General features: G+C 35.0%; 1 protein-coding gene across 1 annotated transcript in view; it reads right to left on the bottom strand.

Annotated features, from left to right (window-relative positions):
- The window catches only part of MGAT4C (MGAT4 family member C), a 331,148-nt gene extending 324,752 nt beyond the window's left edge, over positions 1-6,396 (bottom strand). The window contains 1 exon segment of the mRNA XM_054632035.2: positions 6,003-6,396. The gene's annotated coding sequence lies outside the window, so the exon portion shown is untranslated.
- Between the last annotated feature and the right edge of the window lie 5,789 nt (positions 6,397-12,185).

Genomic DNA, 12,185 nt, shown 5'->3' with positions numbered 1-12,185 from the left:
ATTTTATTGTAGGGGAGACAAGCAGAGAGTGAAAGGCACTTTTAAGGTGAGGTTAAATGTCATGGTTGTTGTAATTTAACAGTTTACTGCTGCAAAAAAATAGGGAATTCCTCCTTCCACCTCATTACTCTGACAGCCTCAGTCTCCCTGGTATTTTGATGCTGTGATTCAGGTCTCAGATTCATCAGATGCCTATGATTCACATTACTAAACTATTGAAAAACTATTCAGTTTTTTTTCTACAAAGCTATTTTTTTATCAGAGTTATTCTTACTGGCTGGAGGCCAGAGCTTCAGAGTCAAAGCCATTCCAGAAGAGGAAAGGCCTAGCATGATATTTCTTTTGAGGTTGGCAAGATGCTGAAGTGGCTGCTGTTGCATCATACTCATGCACAAAGTCATAATATTACAATAAACAGTAGTAAAGCATACCATATGATGATTAACATAGATTTTATCATAGGAGGGTGGGAATCAACTGCTGAGTGTGAAAGGCCATTTATGGGAGTAATATTTCAGTAATTTCAAAGTGCTAAAAAACATCCCTAAATTCCAGAGACTGTGCTACATTATTCACAACAGTTTATTAATATCCTTGAGAATACAGAACACAGAAAACAGAACAAAATATTTTTCCTAGTGTCTTAAAATATTTTGTGAATCTGTTTTTTCTTATTGTTGTTTGGTTTTTTGTTTGTTTTTTTATTTTGTCCATTTTATCTATTCTCTATTCTTTATGACTGCAAGCAGAGAATAGATAAAATATGAACCTCTTTAATTCCTACACTGTATATGAACAAACAAGTAGGGAAAGCCTACTTGTCCCTCTATTTCTTCAAAAATAGTAGTCATAAAAAGTAAAACCTCTTAAATTTGAGTTTCTCTAACTTTTGTCATATAATATCAGAAAAGTTCAACCTGAAAAATGAAAGTTGATGAAACAGGATTAGAGGAAATACTGGAGAAAGGAGGTAAATCTTCACTAAAGACAGTCAGCAACTCCTCCTTTTTTAATAGTGTAATTTCATTTTACAGAGAATTCTTCTATTCTTCCATATAATGTTTGACACATTTAAAAACACAAACTAGAAATGTTTTTTGTTTCACACAAAAATTTGCATGCTTACCAATCTCTTTTAAAGTTAATTGCTGCTCTAAAATAGCCAAATAAGAACATTAAAAGTGTTTCAATACAAATTTTTGTGATCGCAACACACCTCAGAAGTGTCCTTCAAACTATCCATATGAAATACACATTTTACCCAAATAATGAAAGTTTTGGGCATCAAGGGCAATAAGAAGTAATCAAGGAACTCTTCACAGTTTTTGAAATACAATTTTTTCATCTGCCTTAACTTCTGATTAAGTAGTTTTCAAAATTTGAGAAGCTATGGACTGTTGAAAAGTTTTGCCAGTCTTCAGCAGCAGCTGGAAAAGCAAAGCATAAGCAGTTTTATGTTCAAACAAATAATGTACCTTTCAAAGCCTTACTAACAGACACAATTTAAGATAGAAACTTCACGCTGGTGGATATTAAGGGGTAACTGGAATACTTAAACATATGGAATCTGAATCCACTGTCATTTATTCCATTGCCTTCAATGAAGTGACTTACAGAAGTGTAAGAAAGAGGAAAATTGGATATTAAATGACACTCAGAACAAGATCTATCACTATAATCTCTTCAGTAATGTTATTTATCTCTCTATGTCATACTGTAATTGTAGCGACAGCATTAAGTAAGAAAAGCAATATTGAATCCCCCCGAACAAACCAAATTTTAATTGCACCTGAAAATACATACTGCAGAAAATTCTGCATGTTTATTGACAAGAAGAAGAGACCAGCCCTAGATATTTTAGAATAACTTCTATGCTCATCAATACATAAAAGAAAGAAAAAATGCAAGAAAAGATTAAAGATATTTCTTACTTTTTTAGTCATATTTACTTTCTACTGCATAGCAAGATGGAACAAGATTCAAATTTACAGTAAAAAGTTTATTTTAAATGACCTTTGAACCATATACTTATAGATTTTCTTGCTCTAAAATTTGGGTTTTCCAGAAAGGTAATAGGGGTAGTTATTACAGATTTTCAAATGTGTTTCATAGCATTTCATTGGTGCAGAGTGGGTGGGGCACACAAACAGAAAACCCCAAATCTTTGCAAGTGTTTAAAAAAAAAATGCTTTACTTAAAATATGTTAAACTAAGGTAATCATAGAACAAGAGAATTAGCGTACACTTTAAAATTAACTTAAACATACATAATCTGAAAGATATTACCTGTAAGTCAAAATTAATTCATTTAATCAGACTTGTCAATATTTTTGTGAGGCATGTCCCTTTCAACTGGAATACCAGCTGCTTTACACTTTGTCTATTAGGACAATATAAGTCATGAAAATTGTGCTATTATTTGATCTGAATTCTCTTAAGAGATGGAGACAAAGTAAATAAGCAGAAGTGAATTCCAGTGCCTATTTATCTTTAAAAAATTATTAGGATACGAACATTTATATCTACTCAGTCAAATATTAATGTTTACTAAAATTTAATATATTTTGCATAACTAAAATAATGGACTAAAAGATACAACACAAAACTTGTGTAAGGCCTTGGACTTGTCCCTGTAGCTAGGCAAGGTAACCCACAATTTAAGGAGCTGGATCACACTTTGAGAGCAGGCTGAAGCATTTCAATCAAAATAAGACAACTTGTCAAATGTGAACTAGCTTTGTATCTTCTTTCCACCACTGTTTCTTGAATTTCTTGACAATAATCAAACATGATTCTCAGGGAAAACCATCTTTTCACTCTTGTTCACTCAAAATTATGCAATTGTGTGTGTGAAAACACAGATTTTCTGTAGGTCATCAGGCTACTTAAATCTTAGCAGAATTAACATATAATTGAATAACTTCTCTAGTTAATGGCCTGTGTAAATGATACATATGAAACAAAATACTTCATTTAATAAATGCTTAAACAGCAGCAAATCAGTCCTGAAACCTAGAAAGACATACAAAAGGAAGAAATAAATCAGGTCATAGCACATCCTAATCTTGGAAATACCCAGGTTTTGCCTGAGAACATTCATTTTGTCATTATCCATGCCCCTAGGTCTTTCTTCTTCTAAGCACTTTTCCCACAAGTTACGTGCTAGAGTTCAAAGAACAGATGATTTTAAAGAGCCATGAATTACTTTTTTCCAAAAAATGTTCCTAGAAATATTATTTTTATCCACTGCATAGAATTATGTGTTATCACAAACATAGTGCCAAATCTAAAATAATAAGAAGGAAGAAGAATGACACAAATAAGAAGCTGCCTTTTTTGTATCAGTTCAGTATAATATCCTTACATTCTAGAGGCTCACTCTGGGAGAAGCACAAATACTAACCTCAAACAGATGTTAAATAAGCACAAGGGAAAACCAGAAGCATTGCATAAAATGGTCAAAATTTTTCCTTTTGTTTTTCTGATTTGTGTAGAACACAGCAGAACAGGAAGGAGTAGAACCTATGGTATCAAGGAAGGAATAGAGTCAACATATAAGCTTACTTCAGCAAAATTTGGCACAGGAGATAAACAGTGTTGGCTAAGGATTGCTGAAGAATGTAAATAAAATAGGTGTATTTGTTACATTGCTGTAAATTCTTATGCATAACTATTATTTTTTTAAATGAACTTAATGTAGGAAAGACGAAAGACCAGTAAAGTAAAGGTGGAACAGGAATACTAGTGGAACCAGGAGGGGCAGAAGACTACAGACTATAAATTTAACACTATAACAAACAATTTGTGCTTCAGCTTTCTTCCCAAACTATTTTCATCCATTTATGCTATTCCACAATTTGTAATACAGTTCTTTACAAAAATAGTCTAAAATGATATCAGAAGGCAGTAGAAATATCCACCATGAGAATGCCATAATATGTGGGTACATCAGAATTCTCTATCAAGAGAATGGGGGAGAACTATTACTGCACATCATGATAGGAAAAAGGAAAAGAAAACAAAATGCAAAGGTAAAAATGGAACATAAAGCTATTAATCTTCATTTATTTTCTACTCTTTAATATCACCCTCCCATTTAAATCTAGTTTTAGTATGTTTCATCTTGCTTTAGAGAAAAGATCAAGATACTTTTTTGTTGCTCTTGGTTACTCCCCAGTCATATATATCAGAAACAATTATATTTAAAAAGCTAGTGGTTAAAGTAGCCAAACATTTAAACATATAAATAGAACCCAAAGAAGACAAAATGGAATGTGATCTGGAAAAGCTAGTTTTTCATATGAGCAATATATAATAAGAATAGCCTGTATTACTGTCTACGTTGTGACATTCACAAGTGATTGCACAAAATGCTAAAATACCCATGGATATCCAGAAGCATATTATGATGCCTCTGTATGTTTAAGTGAAAAGTTTGAGAGACTGGGGAAAAGACAGCTATTGCACACATCTCCTCTAAAAAATATCTTACTGATGGTAGGACCCTCTAGGGAGAGCTTAATGGAAGCCTCTTTTCCTGAGTCTTTCTGAGGTCCATAGGAAAGGAAGTACTTTAAGGGAGTTCATTGGAAATGCAATAGAATCAATCTCTCCACTTTTTTCTTCAGCCTTTCCAAGGCACTAGCAGAAAGGAACTTTCAGGTGTTACATACAGAAGCAACATGTACTACTGAAATTTTTATTAATGCCTTGAACATACTATATTCCTTAAACAGAGGAAGATAAACATACTAGAAAATGCCCTTGTCTCACATTTACTTCTTTTAACCAATATGGGCTTTTGATACCTCCTTCATACCCCAGCTTTGTATTTATTTCTATCTTATTGCTTTCTTTCAGCAGAATGTTCAAAAATATGACAAACATCTGTCTTGTGACTAAAAATCCAGTTCAGCATATCCACTGCACTATCAAGTACACCACAGACAAGCTCATACATCATTTACTCTTGGTAGCATGACAGCAGCCCAGCCAGTGCACTGGACAAGAAGCTACAGATAAGCATTTTTATTTTCTCAGGGCTTAACTCCTGCTTAGCCCTGCACCTGCCAATTTGTGCTTAAGTCTCAGAGCTTGCACTCAGGTAGAGTGCCAACTTGGAAAGGAAACAAGGCCAGGACTTTAACTTAAACGTGGCAGTGCCTTTTCCATCTCTGCAGCAACTCCCGCGCTTGGAAGAGTTCAAAAATGTCTGACTGCTTCTGCAATTTAGAGATCTTTCATTTTTAGGTCAGGCTGCCTCACAAGCTACAGACATGCAGTAAGCAATTCAGATTAAGAGGAACAGGCTGGAATTCATATAAACACAGAAGTTTAAAAGGCAAGAAATTCTTTACAGATTTTATTTTTAAATCTCCAGTTATGGTATATAGTCCTTATGCTTTTCTAAGAAGCACCTGGAGTGTGGCAGTACAGATGAAACAACAGACTTCTGTCACATATCTGTCAGAGATTTTCAGAATGAAATATTGTAACTCCCCATGTGAAAGGTTGGAACATTATAGTAAACAAGCAAATATCTAACTCCAGAATTAATCTGTAGTACTTTAAGGGGAGTTCTGCATATATCCAGGTTGGAAAATATTTTGCAAAATTAATACTCATCTATAACAAATTTAAAATCAGACATATGATTTTGCTATTGATTATTTATTGTTTCAGAAAACAACATTCTCTGGACAGTCAGCATAAACTTGTGGCAATATTATATGCAGCACAATGGATTTTTGCTTTTTTGTTTAAAGGTTAGGGATTGGTTTTGCTTGGGGGGATTGCTGACAAAGCACTTGGCAGCAGGTACAACACATCTACAGTAAGTAGATCAGAGTATTTTACCTGCAAACATGCTGCAATAAAGTGCCATCATTCAATCAATACAGACTACTTAGTTAACATTTTTCTTAATGTATCTGGATTACCAGTTCATTAGATCATTACCTGATAAATAGTGGGGGTAATGAATTGAGAGAGTAACTACATACCTTCAGGAAGAACCTGCCCGATAACAATAATCCATTAGGAAAACTGGCAGTATCCTCTGATCTATTGCCCGCAAAGCTATGACTTGATGGAGAGTTTCATTCCCTCTGCTCAGCACTCCAGAAGAAAATCAGCACAATTTAAATATTTCTCAGGATGTGACAGCTCTCTAGATCCCTGGCTGCTTTCTTTTCCCAGGGGTTGACAATCTGGTGTTCCAGTGTGCATAGAGCAGTGAAGATGAATTGAAAAAGCTTGAGATAAATTAGGGATGGCTAAGTTAAAATTGTCTCTGCTCCCGAGTCTCTCATCTGCAGTCTGCAAGCCTATTTTGCTGTGAAAAAGCTAGATGGCAGGCTGCCTCAGTGAGTTCTTCTTAAGCGACAGGGAGCATTTTCAATGAAGAAAAATTCTCCCATTATCTAAGCTAATGTGACTGCAGCTAAATCTAGTCTTAAAAGTGTCTAGTAGCATGAAATTATTCTCACTGCTGCTTTCTTTCAAGCCACAGGTTAAAAAAGAGAAAGGAAAAGAAAAAAAAAAAAACAAACAAAAAAACCCCACAATAAACCATAAAAGCACCACCCTAGATTTTTCTATATGAAAAAAACCCTCAAACTTTTAAAAGTTGATAAAAGGCAACACATTTCATAACTATGCCCAAAAATACAAGTGTTGGGAATTATCACCATTTCAAAAACTTTATCTGTTTGTACTCAGTTCATTCTTCCACTATGTCTTCTTTCTATTTTGTTTTTAATACATATCATGTTGTTGCAATTTTCTTCATTTTCAATGTTCTAAGAAAGGAAAGAGCAGTATTTTCCCCTTGTTGGCAAAAAATGAAGGGACAGCTAAAATTCTGAACAATCACCATGTTTAGCCTTAGTAGTTAATCCTAGATAATCCTCCAAAAAAAAAGTGATTGATATTTTGCCATACCTCTAAAAAACATTGTGTAACATTTTTTTAATTATGAGCCACTTCTCACCCTATTTCACAAAAAGAGATAGAATTGAAGTTTTCTGAATATCACTTTAGTGCCAAAGCTATTTGACAAAGTAACTAATATCTGCTGTTATGTAAAAAGTTTTTACATTGAAAACACTAGGGCAGGGGTTTTTCATTGAACATATCAATTGAAGATTTTTATCCTCTAAAACACTGGATACAATGAATAAAAAAAGATTTAATTTCAAAGAGTTGTGCTCCCTAGTAAGCAGAAATTTCTGCAAATCCTCTCTCTAGTTTCAACTGATCTAGTTTTCTGAAGCCCTAGATATATACCACTAACAACTTTCTCAGACTTGATTTCTCAATATCATGGAAATTCAGGCCCCCACCCTAAGCTGTAAATAAACAGAGATGCAGCTGAATACATATGAATACAGCCTTAGTGTCAGAGCATTTTAGAATGATAAATAAATATATTGCCAAGAAAAAGATATAAACCCTGCTTTCATCAAACAGGCATGAAGAGACTGTAAATCCATAGGACATGACTGCAGACGCCTCATTTTTTCCCCATGCCCTGGGGTAAAACATTCACTCACATTAACAGAACTCTACCAGGTGAAGTGAAAAGGCATGATCAACATCTACAAATTTCCTTGGAGCTTAAGTTACTAAAGCCACAGCCCCACAGAGCCTCTGTGTTTTACACTGAAGGCATTATGCCCAGCCTATTTTTTTTTTTTTTTTGAACAGAAGCTCCTTTGGCCTGTGTCCTAATAACCACACCTTGAAGCATATGCAAGCACTTGACAAGATCCAATTGTTCAGTACATACAATGCACCTAAATATACCCAAAGTAACATATAATCCAAAGGGATTAAGAATTTCCCCATGCTGCCTTGCTCTAAGATTATTTAGGGCATTGTAACACTCACACTTCTAGGTGACAGTGGCTGTGTTACAGTTCCTGTCATTAATATTTGTACATTTTCCACATAAACAGATAATAATACCACAAGTCATAGATATACCACAGAATAATACCACAGAATCATAGAATGGTTTTGGTTGGAAGAGACCTTCAAGATCCTCTAGTCCAAACCCCTCAGCTCTAGGTGGCCCTGTTTTAGCAGGGAATTTTGTCTATGTGACCTCCAGAAATCCCTTCCAACCTCAACAATTCTGCAATTTTCACTATTGTTTAGGAACCACCAAAATCCTCAGTTCACAGTTCCAGTGATGTTCTGTTTAAATGTTTCCTAATTTTGTTAGCCTTTATTTTTCAAAACATCTTCCCTTAATTATTTTAGATTGTTAGATTCCTCTTTTCTCCTGCTCATACAATTACAGCATCTGCTGCTGAAACTAATAAAACTGCTGAGACCTCATTGTGCAGCAGCCCAGCCCTAAATTTCCCAATTTCTTATCACAATAAAGAAAAAGCTGAAAGCCACCTGCTAGCCCTAAAGACAGTGCTGGTTTGTGTGCTATTTATTAATTTTAGAATAACTCATGTCTCCCTGCTCTCAGCGTCTACTGCTTCAGCCAGCGCCATCAGTGCCAATCTGCCGCATTTCTTGGAGCCTCAGCAACTTGGGTCAAACAGCAATACCAGTGTCTCAAGTTTTTATTCATAAAAATCTACTATCTTGAACAAATTAAAAATATATAATAATTGTCATTCACTATTTCTAGTGGTATTGTTATTTTAGAAGGTATGATTCATTCATATTCACTGGTTTGAATAATTAACATTGGCATGTCAGCTTCCAGGAGGTTTCTGATGAATTTTGGGGAGTGACATGGAAGGAAGTAGAAAACCAAATTAGCAGCAAAACACAGTAATCCAAAACACCTCAGTAAAATTCTGACCTTTGACTACATATTCTTCTCAGCTTCCTTTTTTTTTAGCATCAGATGAAGAAAGGGAGAATGTAACATTTTTTTTTTTTCCCCAGGAAAAAAGGCTTAATAATCCTTGAGGATGTTTAGGGATTTGGTCCAAGACACCCAGCAAAGCATACTCACTTGGTTTGCAGAGTATTAGAACAAGACATAGATTCACAAGAATTTCTCAGACATTTCCAGGACAAAAATTTATAGGGCTTGGTTTATTATTTGGTTAATTATTTTGGCTTGGTTTAGTTTTGATGGGGTTTATTTTTGTTTGCTTGTTTGTTGTTTGGGTTTTTTCCTTTCCAAGTCATCTACTGGAAGTTATCTAGTTTAATATATTTTTGGAATCAATCAGAGAGACCCAGATGGAAGCAGAGGTGACATTGTTGGCTTAGCATGCTAGATATTTTTGGTGTGCTGTAATCCAGTTATGAAAACTTGTTTCAATACCTCAAAAGACAGCAACATCCCAATGAGCAGTGGGTGAAAAAGGTGATGGTGGAGTGGTACATATTGTAACACTGCGACAGAAGTTGTAATTGTGGTAAGAGTACTTTAACCTGGGTACCTCAAAACTTTAGGAAAGTTGATTTCTATAAACCACAGTTATACACTGTGCCTATTTAATTTTTAAACACATATAGTAGCATGTCTTCCACAGTTACAAGGCAGATTTCTATAGAATATTGAAACCTCTTCTATATAATAGGACGCACTAAAATATATATATTTGGCTAAATCTTTAAAATGACTAGTCTCCTGCAACTGGTGATTCTTACTAAGTAAAGGAACTCAATCTACTTAAATGTTTGTATTACCTATTTCTCTGTCATTCTTCACTGCAGACAAAATACTGGTTCATAAATTCAGAATATATTCTCCTAGCTTTACCCTGACTGTCTTGCATTGAATTTCATAAGAGAGAAAAACTTCTAATGGGGAACTCCAGTGGGATTAGAGATATGAAATTCAAAGATGAAAACTTCAGTGACAGAAAGTGAGACTTTGTTGCTACTGTATATTGTGTTTTGCATACATATGTAATAACTGAAAAAACTGCAATGTGGATGCATATAAACAGTTAACCTTTTGAAGTCTCTCTTTCATTATTGTGAAATGAACCCTGGCTTAGTTTTAGATGTGTCATATGTTTCTTCACTGTTTGTTCTTGGAATACCTGTGGTCAGTGTTTGCATATTTTTGGGCCATAGCTTGCTGCTATTTTTTCTCTCTTAGATTAGTAGAGGAATATGCCTGGATAAAAATAAATAAAACATAAAAATATTTTGCCTAATCTTAAGAGTTAATAGTTGAAAGTGTTGGGTTCTATTATGAGTGCACCTTAACGCCCTTCTCCCAGTGGTTTTCATACAGTAACCACTTCTAATAGGGGAAATGAGATTCCAGATAGAAGTATGTAAATTTGAAGAGAAAATTGAGACCTAGATGTGCTATTTGGGTTCCACTTGCCAAATTCTGTGGGAGAATTTACTCGAGCCTCTCTTCAAAGTTGTCTTCCATGTGGTTTCCAGAAGAAATTAATTGAGACTTTGTGAGGGAAAGAAGGATGAAAATAGATGACCTTAACATGCTGCTGTTTATTCTCCTTCTTGATTACTGTAAACTTCCTGTTTTCTTTCCTTCCTCATTTTGCATTTTAAAGACAATAGAAAGAAATCAATAATAACATGCAGAAACATATACTGTTAAACAGTAAGGAGACATATGTGCTTCTAAAATTTCAACATTCGATGAAAGATTCTTCAAATTTCCTGGAATCAATCTTTTAGCTAAATATTTGTTCCCTTCAGCCGTTATTTGCATTATAGTGAATGGGGGTTCTCTTTTGAATTATACATCAACTTTCATCTCAAAAACTCAGGGCAAGTTTATTACTTCTCTCTTGAAACCCACAGAACTTGTGTTAATGCAGCTCAAAAAGTCTCAGCAACTCTGTGTGAACAGAGAGCAGAAAATTAAGGTACTAAAGGAAAATAAAGCAAAACAAAAGCCCTGTTACAGAAGTCCAGACAAATGGGGGAGGGCATTTAGACACTACTATAATATAATTAAACAGTTAACGACAAAAATAACGTCTTAAAAAATAAGATGGAAAAAAACCCATAATATAAACACCATGTACCCTGTGGGAGTACACTGAAGAATTCAGAGCACGTTCAAGCATGTCCAAGCCTTTTAGTTTGTTCAGAAAGCTTTTTCCTTAGCTCTGGGGTACTGTTGAGTGGTTTTATGGTGATAAAGCTAGATAAACCTTCCCTGAACCTGATCCTGATTACCAATAAAAATATAAATAATAAACATATATATTAATAATAAAAGGGCCATAGGTTGCTCCTTGTTTTATTGAAATGGAATAATTGCCTTTAATCTTAAGATTACCTTTTGAAAAACATGTAAGGACTAAAAACAAGGTGTAAGGAGTAAAAATAAGGTGTAAGGAGTAAAACGCCCTCATTTATCTTGTTTTATAATTTCATATTCATAATCACAAGCAGATTGTTTACGGATAATGTAGGGAAAATAATGGGAGAGTTCACATCTTTTTTCCAGTACCCTCATCAAAACAGAAGAATGAAAAAAAGATTATATATTATACATAAAAATAGACTATTGCAGGCTTTTATTCAAAACTTCAAGGCATTATTCTTCATGTTTTGTTTTACATGTAGAACATAGACAGATATGAATCTTAAAAACTAAGAAAAAGTAGAGTCCATCTTGATTAAAAGCTCTCTATTTTGAATTTATAGCAAATTTGTAGAAAATTTGGTTGTGTTTGAGGTGTCTGTTAGTAATGGTTTCTACATGGTCAAAAACTGTGGCTGGTACAAGAGTAAGTGACCAAGTCGAGCCCTCCAAAAAGGGATGTGTCTGTACAGACCCATCCGTGCCCAGAGTGTTTGAGCTTATCGGTGGCTTCAGGGAGTGTTGTGGAGGAGACCTGCCTGTGGTGTGAACAAGTGAACGACCTCCTTTCAGTGGTGACTGAGCTTGGGGAGGAAGTTGAAAGGTTAAGGAGTACCAGGGAAAGTGAATGGGAAATAGACTGGTGGAGCTCAGCCCTTCCATCTTTAAGGGAGGCCTCTGACCGAGAGACTGAGGACTTATATGCCCCCTGCTCTCAGGCAATAGAAGGGCACCCGGTAGATGAAGAGGAGTGGAAATGGGTCCCCATTCGGGGAGGTAATAACAAAAACTCCACCCCATCCCCATCATCCAGCCAGGTACCACTTCAGAATAGGTATGAGGTCCTGATCTAGAGACCCAACTAGATGATTTAGGAGAAAATTGTCTGCCCATGAACCCCCCAATT

The sequence above is a fragment of the Agelaius phoeniceus genome, chromosome 5, assembly GCF_051311805.1.
Source record: "Agelaius phoeniceus isolate bAgePho1 chromosome 5, bAgePho1.hap1, whole genome shotgun sequence".
Taxonomy (NCBI): Eukaryota; Metazoa; Chordata; class Aves; order Passeriformes; family Icteridae; genus Agelaius; species Agelaius phoeniceus.
This window is presented reverse-complemented; position numbering and strand designations above follow the sequence as displayed.